Source organism: Alexandromys fortis, unplaced genomic scaffold (assembly GCF_014885135.2).
Source record: "Alexandromys fortis isolate MF-2015 unplaced genomic scaffold, M_Fortis_MF-2015_v1.1 scaffold_147, whole genome shotgun sequence".
Classification (NCBI taxonomy): domain Eukaryota; kingdom Metazoa; phylum Chordata; class Mammalia; order Rodentia; family Cricetidae; genus Alexandromys; species Alexandromys fortis.
Genome location: NW_026068029.1, coordinates 644,460 through 671,252, shown reverse-complemented (window position 1 = coordinate 671,252; position 26,793 = coordinate 644,460). Strand labels below are relative to the sequence as shown.

General features: G+C 41.6%; 1 protein-coding gene across 10 annotated transcripts in view; it reads left to right on the top strand.

The window, feature by feature from the left end:
- The first annotated feature begins 5,008 nt into the window (after positions 1–5,008).
- The window catches only part of Adgrg2 (adhesion G protein-coupled receptor G2), a 122,615-nt gene continuing 100,830 nt past the window's right edge, over positions 5,009–26,793 (top strand). For 7 of the 10 annotated variants that reach the window (XM_050164370.1, XM_050164368.1, XM_050164366.1 and 4 more), the window contains exon 1: positions 9,477–9,612. The gene's annotated coding sequence lies outside the window, so the exon portion shown is untranslated. Of the gene's footprint in view, positions 5,275–9,186; positions 9,279–9,476; positions 9,613–26,793 lie in introns of those variants that run through there. The other 3 variants (XM_050164363.1, XM_050164362.1, XM_050164369.1) reach the window with 3 other exon arrangements.

The window sequence follows — 26,793 nt, the reverse complement described above, 5'->3', positions numbered from 1 at the left end:
GAAGAAGACTTGGCATAGAAGGACATTGAGATTGGGTGGGGCTGGAGAATGAAAAAAGTGAAAAAAAAACCCTCCAATAACATAATTTGAATTCCTGTATTCAGAATCCATCAAACTTATGTCATTCCCAGACCTAAGAGCTGATAAATTTCCTTTCTTACTTAACCTAGTTGAGTCAAGTTTCTGTCACTTGCACCCAAAAAGCCCTGACTCAGACTGACTGATTATAGGCTCATTGAAAGAACACTACAAAAACCTCTGAGTTCGTTTACTACAGGGCTTTCAGAGTAGCCTCTGAAACCAGTAGCCTATATCTTACTTGGAAGCTTGTTAGAGATGCAGACCCTGGGATCCCACCCTAAACCTACTGAATCGGAAAGCCTAGGGTTGAAGTCCAGCCCTTAGGCTTAACAAAGCTATCCAAATGATTTCATACACTGCTTCTTTTACATGACACATGAAACTGGGATCCAGAAATGAGCATTCACTTACCAAAGGTCACTGAGGTAGTCAGTGGTGGCCCTCAGCCTTAGGACCCTCTTAGTAAGCCACCAGCTACGGGTCTGAGAAAGGAGGGTCACTTGAAGTTCTGAGGGAAGTAACATGGCAAATAGCATGGGGAAAATATTTTAGGTCAAATAATACAGTATGGTTGGAAACACTTGCTGTGTGTTTCCACAGGAGTTTGGAGAATATTTTACTCATCGTGTCTCCCCAGCTGAGCCAACAACAATGTGTTAAAGCCCCATGGCCAATGGCAGGAATCCAGGAGAGTCTTTTTATGTGCCAGCAAAGAGGAGTTTCTTAGAAAAGCTACAGAAATTGTGTTGCTATCACATTTTACTTCATGGAGTGAAGAGCCAGAGAAGGAAGCATCAAGCTGGGGAACTGAAGCTGTCCCTGAGTGCCATGTTCTTTCCAGGGCAGCAGCCCCTGGGGGGGGGGCACTGGGCACCTAACCTGGTGGCTTGGAGAATAACTTGCTCTTTTAAGCTTTCTCTTTTCAGATGGGAGGGACAGCAGCAGTGTCCCTGAAAACTATTTAATAGCCTGCTTTCCAATGACTTCCTCAGTCTTTCCTGGGCACACAGTCTACCAAGAGACCAACTCAGAAGACGGGAGTTCCTAGCATCAGTGTCTTACTGTAGTGTCACCTTGTTCTACCCTTGAGTGTAGAGATAAGAATAGCAAGAAACACAGGGCAAGTATGGTTCTAGCAGTTAGCACGCATGCTTCATTTGAGCATCTACTCAAGCGAGGTCAATGTCATCCAAGAAGGCACTTGGTTAAAAAAAAAAAACGATAAAACAAAGCACTGCTTCCCCTCCTATGAATGTACAATTCACAGGTTAAGGTTATTTCTGTTTTATCCTATTCTATCCTAGTCTCGTCTGTTTTTCTTGAGACAGGTTTTCATGTAACCCAGGCTGGCTCTGATTTGCTGGATAGCCAAGGATGACCTTGAATTCCCAATCCTCCTGTGTCTACCATTTCAGTTCTAAAATTGCAGGCATTTGTTACCAGCCCTGGCTTCATTTATCAGTTATTTATTGAATGTCAGATATAGGCCGGGTACACATCTTGCCGTGGTCTGAATAAAAATGGCCCCCATAGGCCCATAGGAATTGTCACTAGTAGGAAGTATGGCCTTGTTGGAGTAGGTGTTCCTTTGTTGGAGAAATTGTGTCATAGGGAGTGGGCTTTGAGGTCTTAGATGCTCAAGCCAGGCCCAGCGTCTCACTCTTTCTTTCTGCTGTCTGAGAATCCAGATAAAGAACTCTCAGCCCCTCTCTAGAACCATGTCTGCATGCATTCCACTATGCTTCTCACTATAATGATAATGGATTGAACCTCTGAACTGTAAGCCATCCCCCAATTAAGTGTTTTCCTTTATAAGAGTTGCCATTGTCATAGTACTTCTTCACAGCAACAGAAATCCCAACTAAGTACATCTAGACACTGGGGACATGGGAACAACAAAAATAATTTTTAAAAGCTTAGACCTCAGGAAACTTAGCTTCTGTTTCTGGGGGGGATAGACAATAAACAAGGCAAGTAAATTGAATCTGTTGATTGAAAATTTGTGCAAGGAAAAGAAGCTGAGGTTGGAGAGAGAAGGGTTTTGAGAGTATAAATTGGGAACAATGTCTACTATGAACCCTTAAGAAAGATCTAAGGGGGCTGGAGAGATGGCTCAGTGGTTAAGAGCATTGCCTGCTCTTCCAAAGGTCCTGAGTTCAATTCCCGGCAACCACATGGTGGCTCACAACCATCTGTAATGGGGCCTGGTGCCCTCTTCTGGCCTGCAGACTGTTGTATACAAAATAAATAAATAAATAAATAAATAAATAAATAAATAAATATTTAGAAATAAAGAAAGATCTAAGGAAGCTATAGACGACTTGGGGAAAGAGACTTCAACTATCAAGAACTAACTACTAGCCTTAGGGCTCTATCGGTATACTGGGATGTATGGTACACAAAGTATCTGCCTTCCTTGCAGTGAAACTAGAGGTTTTCCAGCCTTCCTTGGCCTGAAGTTTGAGACATGGAACTAGTATGGGTCAACACAACACTAGTGTTGTGTGTCGCTTCTGACCCAAGACATTTAAAGCTTGCCTGTCTCTTTCCTCTTCCCTGCCTCAGTCATGTTGGATATATGAGTTTCTGGTGGCTTCCCTTTGAGTTGGGGGATGCTATCCTGTTCTACCTCAGGGTTCATATCAGGAAAGATACACCTTTGCACAGCTGTCATTGGACTTTAGAGTTGTCACTATAGTCTGGTCTGACTTAGCTTGTCAAACACATCTACTCTAGCCAGAAATAGGTGTGAACACCATAGGAAACAGAGCAAGCTGCAGGTCTTGCTCTCTGGGCACTTAGGTTCTAGTTGAAGACTAAAATTATACAAGGTTATGAGTGAAAGGCGCAGACAAATTAGAGCTCTGAGAATTTGTGGGCAGAAAGGAGCTATGATTGCTGCCTGCCATCCTGGGATTGTCACACAGTGCAGAGCTTACAGAGCAGAGGCAGAAGGGCATTCAAAGAAGAGGCAGATTTTGAGTTTACCCTTGAGAAAAGTGTATGATTCAAACATTAAATGGCTTTTTGAAAGGCAAGGATGTCAAACAAGAAGCAGAGCAAACATAAAAATAAAGCAATGGGAATGGGTAGGCACAGTCTAGGCAGAGTGTAGGAAGATTCCAAGTAGAATTGAGGGTTCACACGGAGGCCTGAGTTGAGGACAGATTCCCAGAATGCTCTGAATGCCAAGCCAAGGAAGGAGTCTTGCCTGGATCCTGCAGATACGAGGGAATCCTGGGGGTTGATTTGGGAGGTCAATGAGACCATTTACAACTGAGAGACTATTAGGAGACTGCTGCTACAGATAACAAATGGGTGGGAAAGTCTAAGCCAGCATAGTGTGGTACCTCTTCCAGAAGAGTAGGAAGCATAGACTAGGAACGCCAATCAGCATTTTATGGCAGAAATGCAGAATCAAGCGCCACGCCAAATCCACTGAAGTAGAATCTGTCTGCATTTTAACAAGACATTTCTCCCTCTAGAGCTTGGCATTGAACTCAGGGACTGTGGATGCATAAGCAGGGGTCTTACCACTGAGTTATATCTTCATCCTTAACAAGACTCCGAGATGAGTCATAAGCACATTAGAGTTTGAAGAGAGGTCGTTTAGTAGAGAGCAGTTGGTGGCTATTTTAGGTCACTGGGGCTAAAAAATCTTATCATGGATACTACTAAATGACAAAGTTATTTCTCATGGCTCTGAATGCTCGAAACTCCAAGACCATGGCACCAGCAGCTTTGGGGCTGGGGCTCCATTTTCTGGTTCATAGGCAGCTATCATCTACCTATCTCTTCACACTGTAGAAGGAATAAGGGAATTCTTTGGGCTCTGTTTTAGTTTAGAACACTGTCTTAGTTAGGGTTTCTATTGCTGAAACAAAACACCATGACCAAAGTAAGTTGGGGAGGAAAGGGTTTTGTCATCTTACACCTTCACATTGCTGCTCATAACTGAAGGAAGTCAGGACAGGAACCCATGCAGGAACCTAGAAGCAGGAGCTGATATAGAAGCCATGAAGGGGTGCTGATTACTGACTTGCTCCTCATGGATTTTTCAGCCTGCATTCCTATGGCATCATGACCACTAGCCCAAGGATGGCACCACCCACAGTTATCTGGGCCCTGCCCCATAAGTCACTAATTGAGAAAATGCCCTCCATGCTTGCCTACAGCCCAATCGTATCGAGGTACTTTATTAATTGGGGTTCCCTCCTCTCAGAGTTAAGTTGACATAAAATTATCCAGCACAAACCTTAATCTCATTTATATAGGAAGATGAAATGAAAGAAATATCAACACCCTAGTAAGATTTCATGCATGCAAGTTCTAATGGGCGCTACAGCTTGTGGGAGGAGAGCCGAGGTGAAAGAGAATATTTGAATAGTCTCACAGTATTTTTCTCCAGGGGAAAGAGGCTGGGGAAACCAAACTAGGCTAGTATGGGGAGCCTCTTTCCTCCAGATGCTGCCCCTCTGAAATGAGCCCTACGCTTTCACAAGCCAAGAAAATCCATTTCCAATTGAGTGACAGTGTACACTACCCCTCTCTCCGACCCAGGAGGGGTTCGGAGTTCTTGTGCTAGGGCCAAGCTGAAAGTGTCCTCAGCCTGTAAACTATCTTCTTTCTCAATAACTGGAAAAGCTCCTCCTCCTACCCCACCCCAAACCCATAGCCTGGAGATTGCTCATTGCCAGCCAGGGTGGTGGTGAGTTTCACCAGCTAATCCTAGTGTGCAGACTCACTGAGTTGCCTTTTGCTTCCTCTGGATTTTCTAATTATTTGTGTTGGCCAAGGGCCACATTCAACCCTATCCAAACTGGAACACATTCTCAGAAAGGGTTGGTCCCACCATCCTCATCTTGGTTTAGGCCGAAGTCTGGTTTCATTTTTCATTAAACTGCCATTTGTAACTTTCATTGACCAGAATGACAGCATGCCCAACTGTCTTCATTCAGTGATTTCTTTTGAACAAAAGAGACCCTTCTTGCCCCTCAGGAGAATGCATGGTTTGCTTATCTCCTCCCTTGCGCAATCAGCTTACCACCACTACAGCTAACACAGTGTTCTGGAGAAAAAATGTTTCTGTATCACGCGGTGACTTCACTCAAGTTGGGCAGTGACGAATTTCTCACCTAGATCTACCAACGCCTACACCAGAAGGGGAGGATTTATCACTTTGCTGTGACTGGGGTGAGTACCTGGACGACCAAGGCCACCTCTCATTCTCCTTTTCTTCCCAGGATCTGGCACTCAGCACGTGTGGTAATCACCAGCAATATTCCCCCAAATATCTCTAACTCTTCTCTTCCTGGTTCTTCATAGGCCTTTATCCTCTGACCCTTTGTGCCTGGGCACACTATGCAGACACTTTAATTGATAAGTCAGAGCAGGAATGGAACACGTTAATTCTAAACTGGGCATCTAAGATGCTTTTAATCCAGAATGCCCCCCTCAACCATAAAAACCTCTGAGTGCATACTTGAGTCCCCACTTCAATGATGAATGCTATAAGAAGGAAACCTTTGCTGTATTAACCACTGATATTCTGGGTGCTGTTTGTTACTTCAGTACAACCTAGATTTTTCTCACTGAACCTGTAGGTGCAAAATAATGTTTATTTGTAAGATGTTTTTGTTTGGTTTGTTTTTCTTAACATGGTTACATCTATTTAAATTTTTTTGAGATTGTAACTGAATTACAGCTTTCCTCCGTTGTCTAGTTCTTTGTGTAAGGTTTAACCCAAAAGGCCTTTTTTTTTTTGAGACATGGCACTACATAGCCCAATCTGGCTGTATTCTGGCTACATAACCAAGGATGACTTTGAACTCCTGCTCCTTCTGTTGTTACCTCCCAAACGCTAGAATTACAGGTACTCCTTGCCACAATAGGCATGCCTCTTACTTGTGATGTGGGAGTACTGGTGGAGACCAAAAGGATGCCTAAATAACTGAAACCAACCAACCCTTGCTTCTGCCATTGTAGTTCCAATTGCCTTCCGTTACTTCATTTGTGTTTTATAAATACAGAACTGAGACCCAGATTATTTAAGTGGAAATACTGATTACTTAAGGACCAAACTGGTAGACCGCAACCAACTTCCCAATTCTCTGTCAGATATGTTTGCTATGCCTTTATTCTCGTTCCTGTGCAGATGTGAAGAACACAGGAGTTCAAGCGTCATACTCTACTGAAGGCAGTCTGGGCTCTATTGATGTCAGTCTGTGGAGGGAAGCTAGTCAGTGTCTTTTTGCCTCATTTTTTTTCACCTACACTTCTCGCTGAGTTGTCCTGGGGATTTAGTGAAAATAAAGTGTGTGGAAGTCTGAAAATGTTAGTTTCTTATTTAATGGTTCATATTCTATATCATCAGACCAGGGTTTTCACTTGCGCCTGACCTCCACGGTCCTGTCATGCTTTTGGTGGATAAGGAATCTGTTTGAGATCATATGTTATGCCGGTGCACTATTTAGCCACAGATCAATTGCATTTAAAGTTCTAAGGAACACAGTTGAGTGCTATCCTTTTATGCTATCTCTCTTGACCAAGACCAGACACTATATATATCCAGGGAGAGGACACAAGGGTACCTACTCTCTCTCCTTAGTCTCTGCTCTACTTGTTAACTATTCTGTACCTGGTGATCGAACTCTGCCACCAGCTCAAAGAGTCTGCTGGATAAAGGCCTAAGTTACCCGTTCTCTGGTTACTGTGGATAAATATTTAACCAGGAATCTCGACCACCCACAGTCTTCCTTTATGTCATCAGACAGTATCTGAGTAGGAGGCAGGGAGTCGGATCTGCTTTCTGGGGAGGGCAGAGAGCTCTTGGCTTCTGGCTGGAGGGCTCGGGTCCTAGCAACTTTCCTCTTCGTTAGGTGTTGATCTGCAAGGCAAGAAGAGAATGCAAGTGGCTGGAAGTGGCTCAAAATATAAATTTTTAATTTTAGGGTAAGGACTGAGTCATGTTTGTTTTTGAGACATATTTCCTTAAAGTGTTTTTTTATAGCAATTTGTTTAAAGGGAAAGCATACTTGTTTTGGTATATTTCCTTTAACAATGTAAGCAGTTTTTAATATGAGAAACCCATCTTTCAACTTTTCATTGACGTGAGACCTGTATCTGATAAGTGTTCATACCACAGGTGAACAGTTCAATGAACAGTCACTAATGTAACAAGTAAATCCATGTGGCCAGCACCCAGGTCAAGATCAGTATCTGAACCCTGCCAACCTTTCTTATTCTTTGCTGGAAACTGCCCTCTCACTCACAGCGGCCCCTAGCCTGACCCCTGACAGTATTCATCAGGGCTGCCTGTTCTAATCCTTATTGAAATAGCATCAACAGGTGTGACTGGCTGCCTCCTCCCTTCACTCCCATTCTTTCTGAGTTCCATGCCCAGCACAGCAGTGGGGCATACATTCTCACTGGTGGCTTGGTATCCTAGTGTGTGGTGACACCCCCCCACACCATGTTTCAGCCCCCTTTCTTTTTTCAGTGGTGGGGAGGCAGAGGCAGGAGGATTTCTGCAAATTCTAGGCCAACCTGGGCTGTGCAACCAGACCTGTGCCCTTTTTAAAAGGCGAGGAAGACAGATAAGTATAGTCTTCACCCGCCATCAAAGAAACTTCTCTTTTGCTAGTGGAGACGGCTACAGAAAACCACAACCAATCAATACGCAGAGTTGTGCTGCCCCGGTGGATACATCTATAAAACCCTCCCACACCTAAGGCTCAGGGAACACTGCAGAAGAGTGGGTGGAAATTAAATTCAGGCCCTCACACATGCTAGACAAGTGCCAATGCCACTCGGCCACATCTTCAGCCCTCTTTTTACATTTTCTTTGGAAGAAGCTCTCACTAAATTGACCAGACTGGCCTTGAATTTACTCCGTAGCCCATACCGGCCTTGCTTTGAATTTGCCATCCTCCTGCCTCAGTTTCTAGAATAGCTGGGGTTATTTTACCAAGCTGGGCCTCAATCTGCTCTATGGCCAACAAACACTTGGGCATTTTCTAATTAGCATAAATACAGTAGTATGGTACCCAACTCATCTTCTTTGTTAAGCGTACAACCCATTTCTGTTGTGGCTCTGTCTAGAAGGGGAATTGCTTGTCATACAGTTGTGGTACTCAGTTCAGATATATTCTGCCAGAGTTACAAAGTGCTAGAAGCAATTTACATCCCCACTAGCTTTGTATAAGAATTCTTGTGGTTCTATACAGTATGAAGTCTGTTTTACAATAAGGCAAACATGCAAGCTAAACAGAACCAATTTAATCCTTTGAAATGACATACAATCTGTTTATTGCACTACCCGGTTCCAGCCCCAACTTTTAGCTTGTTACCTGATGAGCTTCCTGCTCTCCATCAACGCTCCCTTAATCCAACCTGTCAAAGTCTGTCTGAAAACATTGCCCTTTCATTTCTGCAGCTAGAATGTTGTGACCATTAATAGCGCGGTGTTTGCAAAACAAAGTCAACCCATTCTGCCAGGTGGAATATATATCTGGAGCGTCAACTCAGCTAATGCGGCAAAGTTAGTTTCTCTGCTCTGCAGATCTGCCTTTCGAAAATATTTATCACATCTCCAGGACTGTGAATACAACTCAAAACCCAACGCTCTCCTCCTGCAAGTTTTAAGAAAACAGACCCGTGCTTTCATGTCTTCAAGCACTGTGAAGCTATAGACATTGCTTGACTCAAAGGAGCCAGAAAGGGGATTTTGAGGGCTTAGATTTTTCCCTGGTTTCTGTGGAAGCCATGCTCCAGACTTCCATGTTAAATGGAGGTACTTTGACAAGTTGCTTAAGTGATCTGTGTTTTCCAGATCTAGCTTTTATACTATGAAGGCGGGGATGCTAAGAGTGGGAAAAGGTACAGGGAGCCAAGACAATATCCTATAATGCCCCCTGCCCCCCCGTATTGCCCCCAGCAGGCAGAGGAATGAGAGGACCCCTAGTTTCTAGCTACCCAATGAACTACGCAGTTTCTTTGAGAAACCACTTAGCTCAGTCCTTTCCCAGGGTGTTTCTCTTTTACCAGTGTCTTCAATCCCCACCCCGCCCCTCTGGGGAGGTCTGGTTTCTGCATTCAGGAATATTCTGGCAAAGGGCTAGGGTTCCCACTTATCACAAGTGTGTGCCGCTCGAAGTAGCGGGACCAGATCTTTGGAGGATCAAGGAGACCCCCTAAAGGTAAGCTGCTGGGTGGAGGCTGGGGTGGGGAAGCACACCGGGCTGGCCGCCCAGCATCCCAGGGATTCCCCACCGCGGGGCTGAAGCTCCCCGCGGGGCAGCTTCCCGGTGTTAGCGCCCCGCCTGCTCCCCACCTCCACGCCCAGCCCCGCCACGCTGAGCGCTCGCCGCGCCACGCCGGGCCGGGCAGCTGCAGAGCGGGCGGGCGAGTGGTCCGGGAGCGGCGGGGGCGGCGCCCAGCCCGCGGGAGGGAGGAGGAGGGACACGGCCCGACCGAAAGGGGAAAAGGAGGGCGCGAGGGCGCCAGCAGCCAGCCGGTCGCCGGGACCCACAGGTAAGTGTGTGGCGCCCAGAAAAGGGATCTGAACCGCTAGGAGTCCTAAGACCTAAGCTGCTGAACCTACGACGCCCCAGCGGGCTCGATGACTGGGAGCCTGACGGTGTCGCTCGCTGGATTGGTGGCTCTGAGCTGGAGTTCTTGGGCCGTCTTGAAAGGCAGAGGCAAAGCACGGAGTCCAGCGGTCCCACAGTGGGGAAGTGCGTGTGGTGTGGGAAAGGCCAAATTTATCCCTGGGGGGAACCCTTGAATCGCAAAGCATTAAATGATCGCAGACCCTCCCCACTCCTCTGGGCAAAGGAGCTGTGAGCCTTACTGGGCAAAGGACAAGCTGCTAACACGGGACTTCCCGGGACTCGGTTTACTGTGTCTGGCAAGTGGGTGTGATGATACTGAAGGAATGTAGACAGAACGAGGACCCAGGACGCCTGGGCACAGCACCAGCAGGCACGGCCCAGAACAAGTGGCCCCAGGTACAAGGGGATGGGCCAGCATCACAGAACCAAGGGGATGGTTATCATCTGAAAAGAGGCTAGTGATTTGGGGGTGTACACGTTTTCACCGAAGCTTGAGTTTCAAAACTCCATAACCATATACAAAGGGAGAAGGAGAAAGAGAGCTGGCCCGCCTCACATGAGACACAGGAAGCGTGACACCGAAGTGTCCCGTGGCTGCTTATACAGGAACAGTTCTAGACTGGCCTGGCACAAATGTATGAATCCCCCGGGGAGCTTTTAAAAATGAGGTTCTGATTCAGTAGGTCTGGGGTGGAACCCAGAGTCTGCATTTCTGTCCAAGCACTCGGCCGTACTTATGGGCCACACTCTGTAGCTACATCTACAGAACTGCTTTTTGTCCAACAGGCTGAAAAGCTGAAGAAAAAATGGGTAGTCGGGAGACAGGACAGAATCCTAAGACTCTCAACCCCATCTCTAACTCAGACACACGAGATGAAAAAGGTTAATCCATTGCTACTGGACTAAAAGTGAAATGTTTTACTTTTCTTCCCAACTTTCTAGCCAACGAGAGGCTCCGATAACAAAGCCTCTGGCTTCACAGACTTGCTACCTGCACTTGGCTTAACGATGTGATAATGCTTTACATTTCTTTTTAAACAATGGAGCTCCAGTATTTATTTGTTCTGAGCTCCACAAATTTTGTAGTGGATCCTGTCTTCTAGTGGAGCCGTGTTTGATTAGGGTTCAAACTGGTGGGTGACGGCGAGGAAAAGATTATTCGTTTCTGCAGTTTATTCTGATCTGTCTGAATTTCTATCTTAAGTAAGTTTATGGGTACGGAACCCTAGGCATGCATGGTATGGCAGAATTTGTTGCTTTTATTTATCATTAATATTCATGATTAACAATGCATTAGAGCATTGTTATTTTTAAAGGAGCTTGGTTATGCCCATCTATAAATTTTATAAATCCCAGCACATTTGGGGAGAAGAGGCAGGAGGATCAGGAATTCAAGGTCATCTTTGCTATGTAGTATAAGTAAGGCCGTCTTTGGCTTCTCATGAGACCCTGTCTCAAAAAAAAAAAAAAGAAAAACAAAAACATTTTTTTTTTTAAAAAAAAGAGAGAGTTTGTTACTACATGATTCAATTTAGTTTGGTGTCTGTCAAAATAATCTGGAAGTCAACTGAAAAATATGTGCTGTTTCCATATTATTTGGGGATTCCTTAGTGAGTCAGGCAGTTTCGCTTAGGTGAGATCTAGAGTGAACTGGACATCACTTCATTTGGCTGCTTGCATGGGTCAAACGCAAAGCTGGAATATAAAAGCAGCTAAAATTTTGTAGTTATTCAGGGATATTGTTTTCCATGGCCTCAGCACCATGCCAGCCCTGATCGGATTCCCTTCTGCTTTTATCATCCCCACATCCTTGCAAGGTGACTTTCAATAAATAGGAACATTTTAGCCACTGCAAGACACTGAGCAAATGCAGGGTCAGCGTCAGTGTTCTGTGTGTGAATCATTCTTGCCCCAAACCCCCACAGACTGCAGGTGTGTGTATTTTTCTGAAAGGAAAAAAAATGTTACAAATACAGAAACGAAAAAAAAAGTACAACTAATTATGGATATGGGTCTGCTCAGCCGAGGGAGAAAAAGTCAGAGAAATGGAATTTCATTGGTAGGTTTGGCCAGGAAATTCACTGTTTTGGTACCATGAGATGCCTTCCAGAAATGGCTAAGTAAGTTTGCTCAGGTGCTGTGGAAAGCCAGCAAAGAAGTGGATTTTCCAAGACTGGTACAGTCATTCTAGAGACTCAGGGAGGTGGGGACATCACAACATATGTCTGACCTTAGCAAAAGCCTGAGAAAGGTACGCATGTCAAGAACAAGTGTTCTTTTAAAATGCATATGCTCTCAAAAACACATAATTATTTAATGTGTGTGGACCTTACTTCCAGGCATGGTGGGAGGTGGTGTAATCGAAATATTTGTGTGGGGGGAATCATAAAATAAATCCCGTAAAAAAGTCTGGTGAACACTTCCATTTTATAAATCTCTTTAATTCTTGAGTATACTTTGTGTTTTTTAAATTGAAGTATAACATTTATTTAAAAAATCATTTTTTAGTGTAAGATTCTAAAAACACATATAGTCCTGTAACTACCATTATATCAAAATAGAACTCCATCACCCCCAAAACTTCTCTATTGATTCTTTGTATTCAATCTCTCTGACCACTCTCAGTCCCTGTAATTCTGCCTTTTCTATAATGGTCCATGAATGAAATCATATGCTGTATTTATAGCCTTCTGAGTCTAGCTTCTGTTACCTAAGACAGTATATTTGAGATTTGACCTATGGTGGTGAGTATTCCCATTGTTTGTTCTTTTTATTGCTGAGTCGTATTCCATACTTTATCCACTGTTAACTCTTGATGATTATGAAGAAAGCCAAAATAAACATTCACAGATAGCATTTTATGTGACTATACATTTTCATTTCGCTTGCTTTGATATTTAAAAGTAAGGTTGCTGTTTTGAATGGTAAGCTACCTTTATTTGTAAGAATCTGTTTAACTTTTCCAGAGAGGTTATACCATTTTGTTTGTTTGTTTGTTCATTTTGCGGTACTTGGGATTGGACCTAGGGCTTCACACATGCTAAGCGAGTGCTCGCCACTGACTTCCATCTCCAGCCTGGGTTGTCCTATTTTGCCTTCCTGTCATTGATGGAGGAGAAGTCCAGGTGTTTGGCACTTGGTATTCTTGGTTTATTTTATTTTAAAAATTTTGTTGCTGATGGTTTTTTGATTGTACATTGCTTTTTAATTGTACACTGAAAGTACTGCTATCTCAAATCTTGATTAATTATAAGTGCTTGCCATTCCTCCTGATTTGTTTTGTTTTGCCTTTCAGAGAAACAACTGGGTCACTCCATCTTATTTTATTTATGTTATGTTTCGAATGCATCACTGTATCTTCCCTAGTCATTCTCTTAACAAACACACACACATGCACACATGCATACACACAAGCACACATGCACACACAAGCATGCATGCAATATATCACAGCCCAATGGTGATGTCGTTGTATGATTATGACCGAAACACCAGCACACTGCTATCACATATATCCTTGGTGGGTTTTCCTTTTGTTTTTAGCCATCCTCATGGCTCTCTAATGGCATCTACTTGTGGCTTTAGTTTGATCTTCTTTATTCTTTGGTTATGGGTAGATATAAAGTGAAGTATCTGCTCTTTTTATCCCCTCAGGGTGTTTGGTTTTTGAATCATAATAATTCTTCACTCAATAAGATGTAATTTCTCTGTGAGACATATGTATGGAAAATTAACTATCCAGTCTGTGACCTACCTTTTAATTTTCTTAATGATTTTACTTTGAAGATCAGAACTTTTTAATTTTGATAAAGTCTAATCAAAGCTGTTTTATGGATAACATAACCAGCCTAATAATATTTGTCTGCCCCAAGATCACTAAGATTTTCTCCTGTGTTTTCTTCTAAATAATTTATTATTGCTTGGTCTCTCAAATACAAACACACGCATACACACACACATATGTATGTGACTTCATTGCTAATTTTATTAAGGTTTGCTTTTCACGTATAAACATCCCGTTGCAACATCATTAGTTAAAAAGACTCTCCTCCCTCTCCATTATATCCTCCTGACTCCCTTGTTGCAAATGGACTACATATGTGTGTTTATTTTAATTCCTCTATTCTGCTCCACTTATAGATATGACTCTTTTACACTAATTCTATACTGTAGGCCTTTCAATTTTTTTCTTATGAGACTCATGCATCCAAGGCTAGCTTCAAACTTGAATTCAGTGTGTAGCTATGTATGATCTTGGACTTTTGATATTCCTGCCTCCACCTCCCAAGTGCTGAGATTACAAGCATGAATCACTGCACTGAGTTTATCATGGTTCTAGGAACATAAACCAGGTTCTCACATGTTATACAAACACTCTACTAACTGAACAATAGCCTCATTTGTCTTGTGCATTTTAAAAGTAAATCTCCAGATTGCTTTTTGTTATGTAGTATCTGTTGCTTTTAGAAATTGTGCTAGTGCACCCCTTCAGCCCTTCATTTGCTAATTTCTGTACTGTTGAGTAAGAAAGCTATTTAATTTTTATAGATATTTATCTTACATTCAAGCCATCTTCCTGAAACTTATTCATTTGGTAGTTTTTCAGTTGTTTTTTTCCAGACTTTTCAAGGTACACCATCAAACTGTCTTTGACCAATTAAGGGATCCATTCCTCATATTTCTACCTCATTCTATTTGTCTTAGTGGCCTGGCTTCCTTCTGGAATAATGTTGGATAACAGTTTCTAACTTGAATAGAAAGTCTTTTAAATGTTCTATTTTGTTGTAAAGTTCCAGTAGCTACTCTTAACTTTGGAACGTTTCTTAACATTTTTAGCTTGTTATAAGTCTGAAGTTTAATTTGAAAATTTTGTAGTGCTTGAAATTATTTTATTCACTGGAGATCTAACAGGTTTGTGGCCAGTTCATCTTTCTGGTTTTAAGAGTTCAATATTGATTTTTTGGAGAAGTTCATATAGAATTAAAGCAAATGGCTTTATATAGACAGATTATTTATGAAATGGAGAATTTTAATAACATTCTTATGGACGTATGCTGGGGACAGAGTGGGAGGGAGGACATAAAAGGGTTGTTTTAATTATCCACGCGTATGAACGCAATAGCTTTGTGGTATCCTTCAAACTTCCCTGGCCACCATTCTCACTGAAAATGTATTTTATATTCAACTCTTGTTAACGTATATCTGTAGATAATTGAAACAAAATCTCTCAAAGTATCTGCATTACATCCTGATATTTTTCACTCTCTCCCATCTGTTCTCTTTCCTTTCAACATGATGGTGATTTTCTAAGTTGGTTTGATCATGCTCTCATACGATTTCCTGGCACACTTTATGAAGTACTGCTTTATAAAGCTTTTGGGGGCCAGCGAGATTTCTCAGCAAGTAAAGGTAATTGCCATGCAAGCCTGCTGATGTGAATTCAATTCCTGGAGCCACAGTGGAAGGAGAGAACCCATTCCAGGCAGTTATCCGCTGACCTGCACATGTGCGCCGCGGCACATGTGAATACACTGGTTCTCTCTCTTTCTCTCCCTCTCACACACGCCCCACAGAGAGGAAAACACACAAAAGAATGAGAAATAATTTTTACTATAATTTGAAGTTTTAAAATTCTCTGGGTTCTGCTGGTTTGTATCCAGGACACATTCGTTTTTTCTATTAACTCATTCTGAGATAGAAAGTGAGATAACTACCCATTTTTCTTTCTCTAATGATCATGTAGCTCTAAACCAGGGTTCAGTCTTGACCCCCAAGACTAGCCAGTAAAGACAGTCATATAATTCCACAGCACAAAACTCTCTAATTACCTCCTACAGCAGTTAGGGTGAATCTCTAAGGGCCCACCGTAGCTTCCTTTCTCTCTTTTCTTCTCATATTTCTGCAAACAAACTGGCCACCGTGCTGTTTCTCGACTAGAGCACGCGTTTGCTCTCCTGCCAGCCCTTGCCTGTGCTGTCCTTCCTGCCGGGAACACCACTTTACCAGGTAGTCCCAGAACTTGTTTCCTGGTTTTTCTAGTGTCCTCTCAAACCCTCCTTCTAACCATCAGTCTCCCCGAAGGCTGCACAGATCCCGGCTCGTAGCCCACTTTGGATCTTAATGATAATGCTATTTATTACCTGGAACTCTATTATTAAATCAGTTTGTCTAGTGAGTCCACGCTTTCCCTCCTGATAGAACATAAGTTCCAAAGGGACAAGAACTTTGTATGCTTTCCTCGCTGTTGGCAAGGTCTAGAATACACGTGGGCCACAGAAGGTATGCAAACTACGTGTTGAATATTGAATGGCTGTACAAAGGTTCAGAATCATGCCTAGAATCTACAAGAAAGAGCATATGGATTCTAACTCAATATGCTCCACCCTTCTAAGCAAGGTTAGTTTGGAATTTTCTTTAGGCTAAGCGTTCAATATACTCTAGGGCAGTGGTTCTCAACTTATGGGTTGCAACTCCTTTGGGGGATGCATGTCAGATAGCCTGCATATCAGATATTTACATTATGATTCATAGCAGTAGCCAAATTACAGTTATGAAGTAACAATGAAATAATTTTGTGGTTAGGGTCACTACAACATGAGGAACTATATTAAAGGGTAACCGTACTAGAAGGTTGAGAACCACTCTAGGGGGAGCAGTTCATTAACTATCAGACACCCCTCTGGTAGCCACTACATTTCCAACTCTGCAATAACAAAAATGATGGCTGATAGCTATTATTTACCCAGTGGGCACACTCTTTCTGCTTTGTTTGTATGAGCTCACTTAATCTTCCCTGCCACCTGAGGCAAAAGTCTTATTACTTTACAGAAGAGAGAACTGAGGCCCAGAAAAAAATGAGTGCCTTGTCTATGGTCATACAGAAGACAAGTAGTAGATGTGGGGTTTGATTCGAAAGCCCATGTACTTAATAATGCTCCTAGCAGAAGCGAGAATTCTCAGCAAGTAAGAATGCTTAGTGGGCAAGCCTGATGACCTGAGTTCAAACCCTGGAACCCATGAGGAAAAGAGAACTATTCCTGCCCTTTATTTATTTATAGTTATGGCTCTCTTAGTGTAGTGGTTCTCAACATGGAGTGGCTTCTGGCAATGTCTGGAGCCATTTCTGTTGTGCTAACTGGCACCCAGTAGGTAGAGATCATAGATGCTACCGAACATCCTATATTGCGCAGGTTACCCCTGCCCATATGTCAGTAGTACTCGGGTAGAGAAACTTGGCTTTGGCACAGTGCTTCTGAAAGCTGTCTGTCTGTTAGAATCATGTGAGCAGTTTAAAAACTAAATAGCAATGTTTGGGGCCAATTTTAACCTGAGCAACCCGCCACGAGTTCCCAGCGTTGCCTAGCAGTTCGACTGTACACTGACTTTACTTTCCAGTGCCCCACAAGAGCGGCTTTACACTTCCTTTTATTTTCTTTGCACTTGCCATGAGCTCAATCGACAAGAATCTCTTCCTATCTGCACCATCCAAACTCCCAGCACACTCATCTTTGAAACAATACAACACTCCCCACCATGACTGTGAAACTGTGAAGGAGATGTCACTCCTGTGTCACAGCAATGCCTTGTCTGAGCTCTGGAAAACAGTAAAAAGAATGCCAGCATGTCCTTTATCTGGATTTTTAAAAAACTAACATTTCATCCTATTTCCCTTATCTTTTGCATTCTTACCCTTGCAATGCATTTATTTCTGAACTACTAGATAATACGTTATAGACTCCATGTCCCTTTACTCCCAAATATTTAAGTGTGAGTTTCCTAACGATAAGAATACTCTCTTACAAAATCTCCACAGTGCTGCTATCAATCCAGTAAGTTTACCACTGAGAAGATAATGTTATCTAATCTACTATTTCTATTTCAACTTCGACACATATATAGACTTGATAAAGTCCTATACAGCACCTCTTCCTTCCAGTACAGGGAAGGACGGCAGATGCATTTACTTGTCCTGTTTCTTAGTCGTTTTTAATCTGAGTTATTTTTAAATCCTTTCTTTTTCTTTATTCCTCCCTCTTTCCCTTCCTTCCTCCCTCCATCCCTCCCTCCCTCCTCTCTTTCTTTTCAAAAGACACGATAGACCTGGCTGGCCTGGAACTCACAGAAATCTGCCTCCCAAGTGCTACAATTAAAGGTGTGTGCCGTACATCAACCTTTTTATATCTTTTAAAAGACAATAATACTTATAATGAATACAGAGACCACTATATTTATTTATTTTCTTGTTTATGAGTCACATGTTTATCCAGCTGGCCTAGAACTCGTGATGTTGCTAAAGATGATCTTGGACTTCTCACCCTCTTGCCTTCACGCCCCAAGTGTTGAGATTATAGGTGTGTACCACCAACATACCTGGTTTAACTGGGGATTGAACCTAGGGATTTGTGAATATTAGCAAGCACTCTACTCCATCTTTTTAGAGATAAAACACCTCTCATTTGTGCTTATCTAGTGTTTCTTGTCATCAGACATAGGTTATATATTTGGAGCCCAAATATTATACAAAAGATGATGTGTCCTTCTTAGAGCACGACATCTTGGAGACTCGTGTTGCCCATCTCCTACTGACTGGTGGTGGTCATTGTGATCACCCAGTGAAGTTGTTGTATCATTCCTCAGTGTGTAGCCACAGTTACTGTCTTTTCCTTTAAAAACAGCTCTGCTGTGGAGCAGAGATGCCATGCTCCGCTCTCCCAGGCAACTCCAACTCAGGATGGACCTAGGCTAGAATCTTCCCGGTAAGCGCACCTTGGGGTGCTTACACACATCATTAGAAATGGGCTAGTCCAGGTGCGAGAATTAGCCTGTAAGGGCTAGAGTTCATGGGCCAAGCAGTTCTTAAATGAATACAGGTTGTGTGTTGTTATTTTGGGCATAAGCTAGCCAAGCGGCCGGGGTGTTGGGGACGCAGCCCCGCCGCTCCTATTTCAACAGATGAGTTGTGTGGGTGTTGTCCTGTGCAATGGGGACCCACTGTCAGTTTGCAGAGAGCAACCCATTGTCTTATAAACAGCCTAGGTTGTTTGAAGATTTCCATTAGACCTTTTGGCCAACAACTCAATTGAATGCAACCCAGTCCCACCACTGGAAGCCTTGCCTGGCTGCAAGAGTTAGCCAGTTGAGACTCAGTATCCTTCACTACTAGGAGTCCTCATCAGGATCACCTTCATAGATTTCAGAATGTTTCCACTGCACTAGGTTTCTCTAACACCCACCAAATGCCCCCTAATTCAAGCTGTTTCTCTCTGCGCTCTCTCCCTCCATCCTGTCTCCCCTACCACCTGCTCCCTCCTGTTCCCTTCCCCACTGCCTCCGGTCTACCCACAAAGTCTATTCTATTCCCTCTCCCAGGGATATCCATGTATTCCTCCTAGACCCCTCCTCTTTACCTCTGGGTTTATGGGTTATGACTTGGTTACCATTAACTTAATGGCTTATATCCACTTATAAGTAAGTATATACCATATTTGTCTCTCTGGGTCTGGGTAATCTCACTCAGGATGATTTTTTATGGTTCCATCCATTTAACTGCAAATTTCATGACATCACTTTTTTTTTCTGGCTGAGTGATGCTCTATTGTGTAATGTACTACATTTTATTTATCCATTCTTCAGTTGAGGGATATCTAGGTTGTTTCCAGGTTCTGGCTATTAGGAATAAAGCCGCAATAAAGATGGCTGAACAAGTGTCCTTGTGGTAGGATGGATCATCTTTTGGGTATATGCCCAAGAGTGGTATAGCTGGATATTTAGGTAAATTGGTTCCCAATTTCTGAGAAACTGTCATATTGATCTTCATAATGACTGTACAAGTTTGCATTCCAGTCCAGCAGTGGAGAGTGTTCCCCTTGCTCCACATCCTCACCAGCATGAACTGTCACTTGAGTTTTTGATCATAGCCATTCTGATAGGTGAAAGATGGAATTTCAAAGTCATTTTGATTTGCATTTCCCCAATTGTTAAGGATGTTGAACATTTTTTTTAAATGTTTCTCAGCCATTTGAGATTCTTCTATTGAGAATTCTCTGTTTAAATCTGCATACCATTTTAATTAGATTATTTTTTGATATCTAGTTTCTTGATTTCTTTATATATTTTGGATATTAGTCCTCTTTGAGATGTAGAATTGGTAAAAATCTTTTTTCATTCTGTATCCTACTGCTTTGTCCAATTTATGATGTCCTTGACCTTTTTAGTTTCATGAGGTGCCATTGATTAATTGTTGATCTTCGTGTCTGTGCTGTTGTCATTCTGTTCAGAAAGTCCTTTTCTGTGTCAATGAGTTTAGGGCTTTTCCTTCATTTCTTTCCTATCAGGTTCAGTGCATCTGGTTTGATGTTAAGGTCTTTGATCCACTTGGAGTTGAGTTTTGCACAGGATGATAAATATGGATCTAGTTGTATTCTTCTACATAAAGACATTCCATTTGACTAGCACCATTTAATAAAGATGCTGTCTTTTTGCCCAGTGTGTATTTGTGGCTTCTTTTTAAAAAATCAGGTGACAGTATGTGCTTGGATTTATATCTGGGTCTTCAGTTCGATTCTGTTGATCAAAATGACTATTTTTATAGCAATAACATGTGGTTTTTATTACTACAGCTCTGAAGTACACCTTGAAGTCAGGAATGGTGATACCTCCGGAAATTCTTTTATTGTACAGGAATGTTTTAGTTATACTGGGCTTTTTGTTTTTCCATATGAAGTTGTCCTTTCAAAGTCTGTAAAAAATTGTGTTGGGATTTTTATGGGAATTGACTTGAATCTGTGGACTGATTTTGGTAGGATGGCCATTTTTGCTATGTTAATCCTACCAACTCATGAGCATGGGAGATCTTTTCGTCTTCTGATATTTTTACCCTATAAGTCTTTCACTTGCTTAGAGCTACCCTGAGATATTTCCTGTTGTTTGTATTCTGAAATGTGTTGTTTTCCTCATTTCTTTCTCAATCCGTTTGTTATCTGCATATAGGTGGGTTACTGGGGTTTTTGTTTATTTTTAGTTAAGTTTGTATCCAGCTACTCTGATGAAAGTGTTTATCAGTTATAAGAGTTCCCTGGTGAAATTTTTAGGATCATTTATGTATACTATCATATCATCTTCAGATAAAGATACTTTAACTTCTTCCTTTCCAATTTGCATCCACTTGATCTCCTCAGTTGTCTTAATGCTCTAGCTGATACTTCAAATACTATATTGAATAGATAAGGAGAGAGTGGACAGCCTTGTCTTCTTCCTGATTTTAGTGGAATTGCTTTGAGTTTCTCCCCCCATTTAATTTGACCCTGGCTGTTGGCTTGCAGTAATTGCCTTTATTATGTCTAGGTATGTTCCCTATATTGCTAATATCTTCAGGACTTTTTTTATTTTTACAACAATCATATTTTACATACCAATCCCAGTTCCATCTCTCTCCAGTCCTCCTACTCCTCCACCTTCTCCCCACCCCACCCTCATCCATTTCTCAGAGAGGAGTCAACAAAGTCTGTCACATCACTTGAGGCAGGACCAAGATCCTCCCCCCCCCCTGTATCTAGGCTGAACAAGGTATCCCTCCTAGGGAATGGGCTCCAAAGTGACAGTTCATGCACTAGGGATACATACTGGTTTCACTGATAGTCACCCCACAAATGCCCATGACACACAGCTGTCACCCACATCCAGAGGACCTGGTTTGGTCTTATGCTGGTTTTCCAGCTATCAGTCTGGGGTCAGTGAGCTCCCCCTAGCACAAGTCAGCTGTTTCTGTGGGTATCCCCATCATGGTCTTGGCCCCTTTGCTCATAATATCCCTCCTCCCTCACTGTGACTAGACTACAGGAGTTCAACCCCGTGCTTAGCTGCTAACTTCTACATCTGCTTCCATCAGGTATTGGATAAAGGTTCTATGATGACAATTAAGGTAGTCATCAATCTGATTATAGGGGAAGGGCAATTCCGGCACCCTCTCCACTATTACTTAGATTCCTAGCTGGGGTCATCTTTGTGGTTTCCTGAGAATTTTCCCTAGTGCCTGGTTTCTTGTTAACCCCACAATGGCTCCCTCTTTCAAGATATCTCTTTCCTTGCTCTCCTCTCCGTCCTTTACCCAACTTGTTCTTCCTGATCTTTCATGTTCTCCTCCCAGCTCCACTTTTCCCCTCTTTACTCCCCTACCATCCTCCTCCCTCCGCACCATGCTACCAGTTTACTAAGGCGATATTGTCTACTTCCCCTTCCTAGGGGGATCCATGCATGTCTCTCTTAAAGTTCTCCTTGTTTCCTGTCTCCTCTGGAGCTGTGGTTTGTAGTCTGGTTATCCTTTGCTTTATGTCTAATATTCACTTATAAGTGAGTACATACTGTGTTTGTCTTTCTGTGTCTGGGTTACCTCGCTCAGGATGGTTTTTTTTTTCCTAGTTCCATCCATTTGCCTGCAAATTAAAATGACTTTTTCCCCCACTTATTAATACTACATTGTGTAAATGTACCACTTTCTTTATCCATTCTTTGGTTGAGGGGTATCTAGGTTGTTTCCAGGTTCTGGCTATTATCAATAGTGCTGCTATGAACATAGTTTAGCAAGTGTCCCTGTGCTATGAGTCTGCTTCCTTTGGGTATATGCCCAAGAGTAGTATCCCTGGGTGTTGTCGGAGGCCACTCATTTGTTTCCTGCTGCTCAGACCCAAAAATATCACACAGAAACTGTGTTATTTGCAATATTGTTTGGCCAATAGCATAAGCATATTTCTAGCTAGCTCTTATATCCTAAACTAACCCATCTCCATTAATCTGTGCATCACCACGAGGTCATAGCCTATAGCAAAGTTTCAGCAGGCTCTGGTGGAGGCATCTGTCTCCTGTGGCAGCTACGTGGCTTCTCCCTGACTCTGGTGACCCTCTCTCTACATCTCTGTTTGGATTTCCTGCCTGGCTTTACTCTGTTAAGTCATTGGCTGAAAGCAATGTTATTCATTAGCCAATAAAAGCAACACATACACAGAAGAACTTTCCACACCAACTGGTTCTTGAGTTAGATTGATTTCCAGTTTTTTGAGAAACTGCCATACTGATTTCCAAAGTGGCTGTACAAGTTCACCCTCCCACCAACAGTGGAGGAGTGTTCCCCTTACTCTGCATCTTCTCCAGCATAAGCTGTCATTAGTGTTTTTGATTTTAGCCATTCTGACAGCTGTAAGATGTTATCTCAGAGTCATTTTGATTTACATTTCCCTGATGGTTAAGGATGTTGAGCAATTCCTTAAGTGCCTTCTGGCCATTAGAAATTCCTCTGTTGAGAATTCTCTGTTTAGATCTGTACTCCTTTTTAAATGGATTATTTGATATTTTGATATATAGTTTCTTGAATTCTTTGTATATTTTGGAGATCAGACCTCTGTCTGATGTGGAGTTGGTGAAGATTTTTTTTTTTCTCATTCTGTAGGTTGCATTTTGTCTTATTGACTGTGTCTTTGCCTTACAGAAGGCTCTCAGTTTCAGGAGGTCCCACTTATTAATTGTCGGTATCAGTGTCTGTGCTACCAGTGTTATATTCAGGAAGTGGTCTCATGTGCCAATGTGTTTAAGGTTACTTTTCACATTCTCTTTTCTCTTCTATGAGGTGGCTGGATTTGTGTTGAGGTCTTTGATCCATTTGGACTTGAGTTTTGTGCATGGTGATAGATATGGGTCTATTTTCATTCTTCTACAGGTTGACATCCAGCTATGCCAGCACCATTTGTTGAAGATGCTTTCTTTTTTCCATTGTATAATTTTAGCTTCTTCGTAAAAAATCAGGTGTTCATGGGTGTGTGGATTAATATCAGTGTCTTCAATTCAGTTTCATTGGTCCACCTGTTTGTTTTTGTGTCAATACCAAACTCTTTTCATTATTATAGCTCTATAGTAGAACTTGAAGTCAGAGATGGTAATGCCTCCAGAAGTTCCTTTCTTGCTTTGGTTATCCTGGGGTTTTTTGTTTGTTTGTTTGTTTTGTTTTGTTTTTCCATACGAAGTTAAGAATTGTTCTTTTAATGTGCTGGAATTTTGACGGGAATTCCATTGAATCTGTAGATTGTTTTTGTAAGATGGCCATTTTTCTCTGTTGATCTTACCTATCCAAGAGCATGGGACATCTTTCCATTTTCTGACATCTTCTTCTACATTTTTCTTTAGAGATTTAAAGTTCTTTTCATAAAGGTCTTCCACTTGTTTGGTTAGAGTTACCCCAAGATATTTTATGTTATTTGTGGCTATTGTGAAGGGTGATGTTTTGTTCATCTCTTTCTCAGTTTGTTTATAATCTGTGTATAAAAGGGCTACTGATTTTTTTGGAGTCAATATTATATCCTGCCACATTACTGAAGGTTTTTATCAGCTGTAGAAGTTTCCTTCTCCAGTACTTTTATCACAAAAAGGTGGAAGATCTTGTCAAAGGCCTTTTCTGCATATAATGAGATGATAATTTTTTCTTTATTTTCTTTATTTATTTATTATGCAGGGAGTTAATTTATATGGTAGATTACAAGGACTGATTTTCGTATATTGATCAATCCCTGCATTACTGGGGTGAACTCTACTTGATCATGGTGGATGTTTGATTCTGTTTGCTAGTATTTTATTAAGAATTTCAGCATATGTGTTCATAGGAAAATTGGCCTGTAATTCTCTTTCTTGAATCTTTGTGTGGTTTGGATATCAGGGTAACTGTGACCTCATAAAATGAATTGGGTAATGTTCCCTCTGGTTCTATTTTGTGAAATATTTTGAGGAGTAATGGTATTAGCTTTTTGAAAGTCTGGTAGAATTTTTTAATTGATTTTAGCCTTCCATTTGATTATGTGTTTTCATTGTGTCCCATGAGTTTGGATATGCTGTATATTTGTTTTCATTTGAATTCTAGGAAATCCTTGATTTCTGTCTCGACTATTTTCCATTTTCCATTCAGTAGTGAGGTTTTTTTTTGTTTCTACGAGTTTGTAAATTTTCTGTTGTTATGTTAAAATCCAGCTTTAATCTGTGGTGATCTGATAGGATGCAGGGAGTTATTTTAATCTTCTTGTATCTGCTGAGACTTGCTTTGTGTCCGAATATGTGCTCAGTTTGGGAGAAAGTTCCATAAGATGCTGAGACGAAGGAACATTCTTTTGTGCTTGAGTGAAATGATCTGTAAATATCTGTTAGGTCCATTTGGTTTATAATGTCTGTTAGCTCCGGTATTTCCATTTAGTTTTTGTATGGACGACCTGCACATTGGTGAGTGTGGGGTGTTGAAGTCTCCCACTCTTAGTATGTGAGTCAGTATGTGATTTCAGCTGTAATTGTGTTTCTTTTACGAACTTGGGTTACACTTGTGTTTGGGGCATAGACATTAAGAATTGAAATGTCATCTTGGTGGATTTTTCCTTTAATGAGTATGCAGTGTCCTTTCCTGTCTCTTTAGGTTAGTTTTGGTGTTAGATACTAAAATGGCCACATTACCTTGTTTCTTAGGTCCATTAGCTTGGGAAATCTTTTTCCAACCTTTTACCCTATGATAATGTTTATACTTTATGGTCAGGTGTGTTTCTTGGATTCAGCAGTAGATGGAATTCCTGTTTTCCCATCTACTCTTTTGGCCTGTGTCTCTTTGTTGGGGAATCGAGACCACTGATATTGAGAGATATCATGACCAATGATTGTTGATTCATGTAATTTGCTGTAGTTGTTTCTGGTGGTGGTGATAGTGGTGTGGGGGGGCACTTGCTTTGCTGGTGCAATTATTTATGTCTTATGTTTTCATGGGTATAGTTAACCTTAGATTGGAGGTTTTCTCTTCTTTTTTAATTTCTCCTTTTTATTGTTTTTATTGAGCTACACATTTCTCCCTGCTCCCCTCCCTTTCTCTCCCTCCCCTTTTATCCTCTCCCATGACCCCCATGCTTGTAATTTACTCAGGATATCTTTTCTTTTTCTCTTTCCTATGTATATCCATTATTTGTCTCTCTTAGGGTCCTCTTTGTTGTCTAGGTTCTCTGGGTTTGTGGACTATATGCTGGTTTTCTTTGCTTTATATCTAAAAGCCACTTATGAGTGAGCACATATTATATTTGCCTTTCTGGGTCTGGGTTACCTCACTCTATATATTTTTTCTAGATCCATGCATTTGCCTGCAAGTTTTAAGAGGTCATTATTTTTTTTTACCTCTGTGTAGTACTCCATTGTGTAAACATACCACGTTTTCTTTATCCATTTTTTAGTTGAGGGGCATCTAGATTGTTTCCAGATTCTGGCTATTACAAATAATGCTGCTATGAACATAGTTGAGCACATGTCCTTGTGGTATGATTGAACATCCTTTAGGTATATACCCAAAAGTGATACTGCTGGATCTTGAGGTAGGTTGTTTCCTAATTTTCTGAGAAACCATCATACTGCTATCCAAAAAGGCTGTACTAGTTTTAACTCCTACCAGCTATGGAGAAGTATTCCCTTTACCACATCATACCCTCTCCAGCATAAGTTGTCATCAGTGTTTTTGATCTTGGCCATTCTTACAGGTGTAATATGGAATCTCAAAGGTGTTTTGATTTGCAGTTTTCTGATGGCTAAGGATGTTGAGCAATTTATTAAATGTCTTTCAGCCATTTGAGATTCATCTGTTGAGAGTTCTCTGTTTAGGTGTGTACCCCATTTTTATTGGATTAGTTTTTATTTTGATGTACAGTTTCTTGAGTTCTTTGTATATTTTTGGAGATCAGTCTTTTGTCCAATGTGGGGTTTGTGGAATTTTTTTCCCAATTTGTAGGCTGCCATTTTGTCTTGTTGACTGGATACCAACATGTAGAAGAATGCAAATAGATCCATATCTATTTCCATGCCCCAAACACAAGTTCAAATGGATAAAAGACATCAACATAAAACCAACCACTCTGAACCTTATAGAAGAGAAAGTGGGAAGTACACTTGAATGCATTGGAACAGGAGATCATTTCCTAAATATAACCCCAGTAGCATAGACACCGAGAGCAACAATTAACAAATGGGACCTACTAAAACTGAGAAACTTATTTTTCTTCTAGCACCTTCTTTAGGTGGATTTGTAGATAGATATTGTTTAAATTTG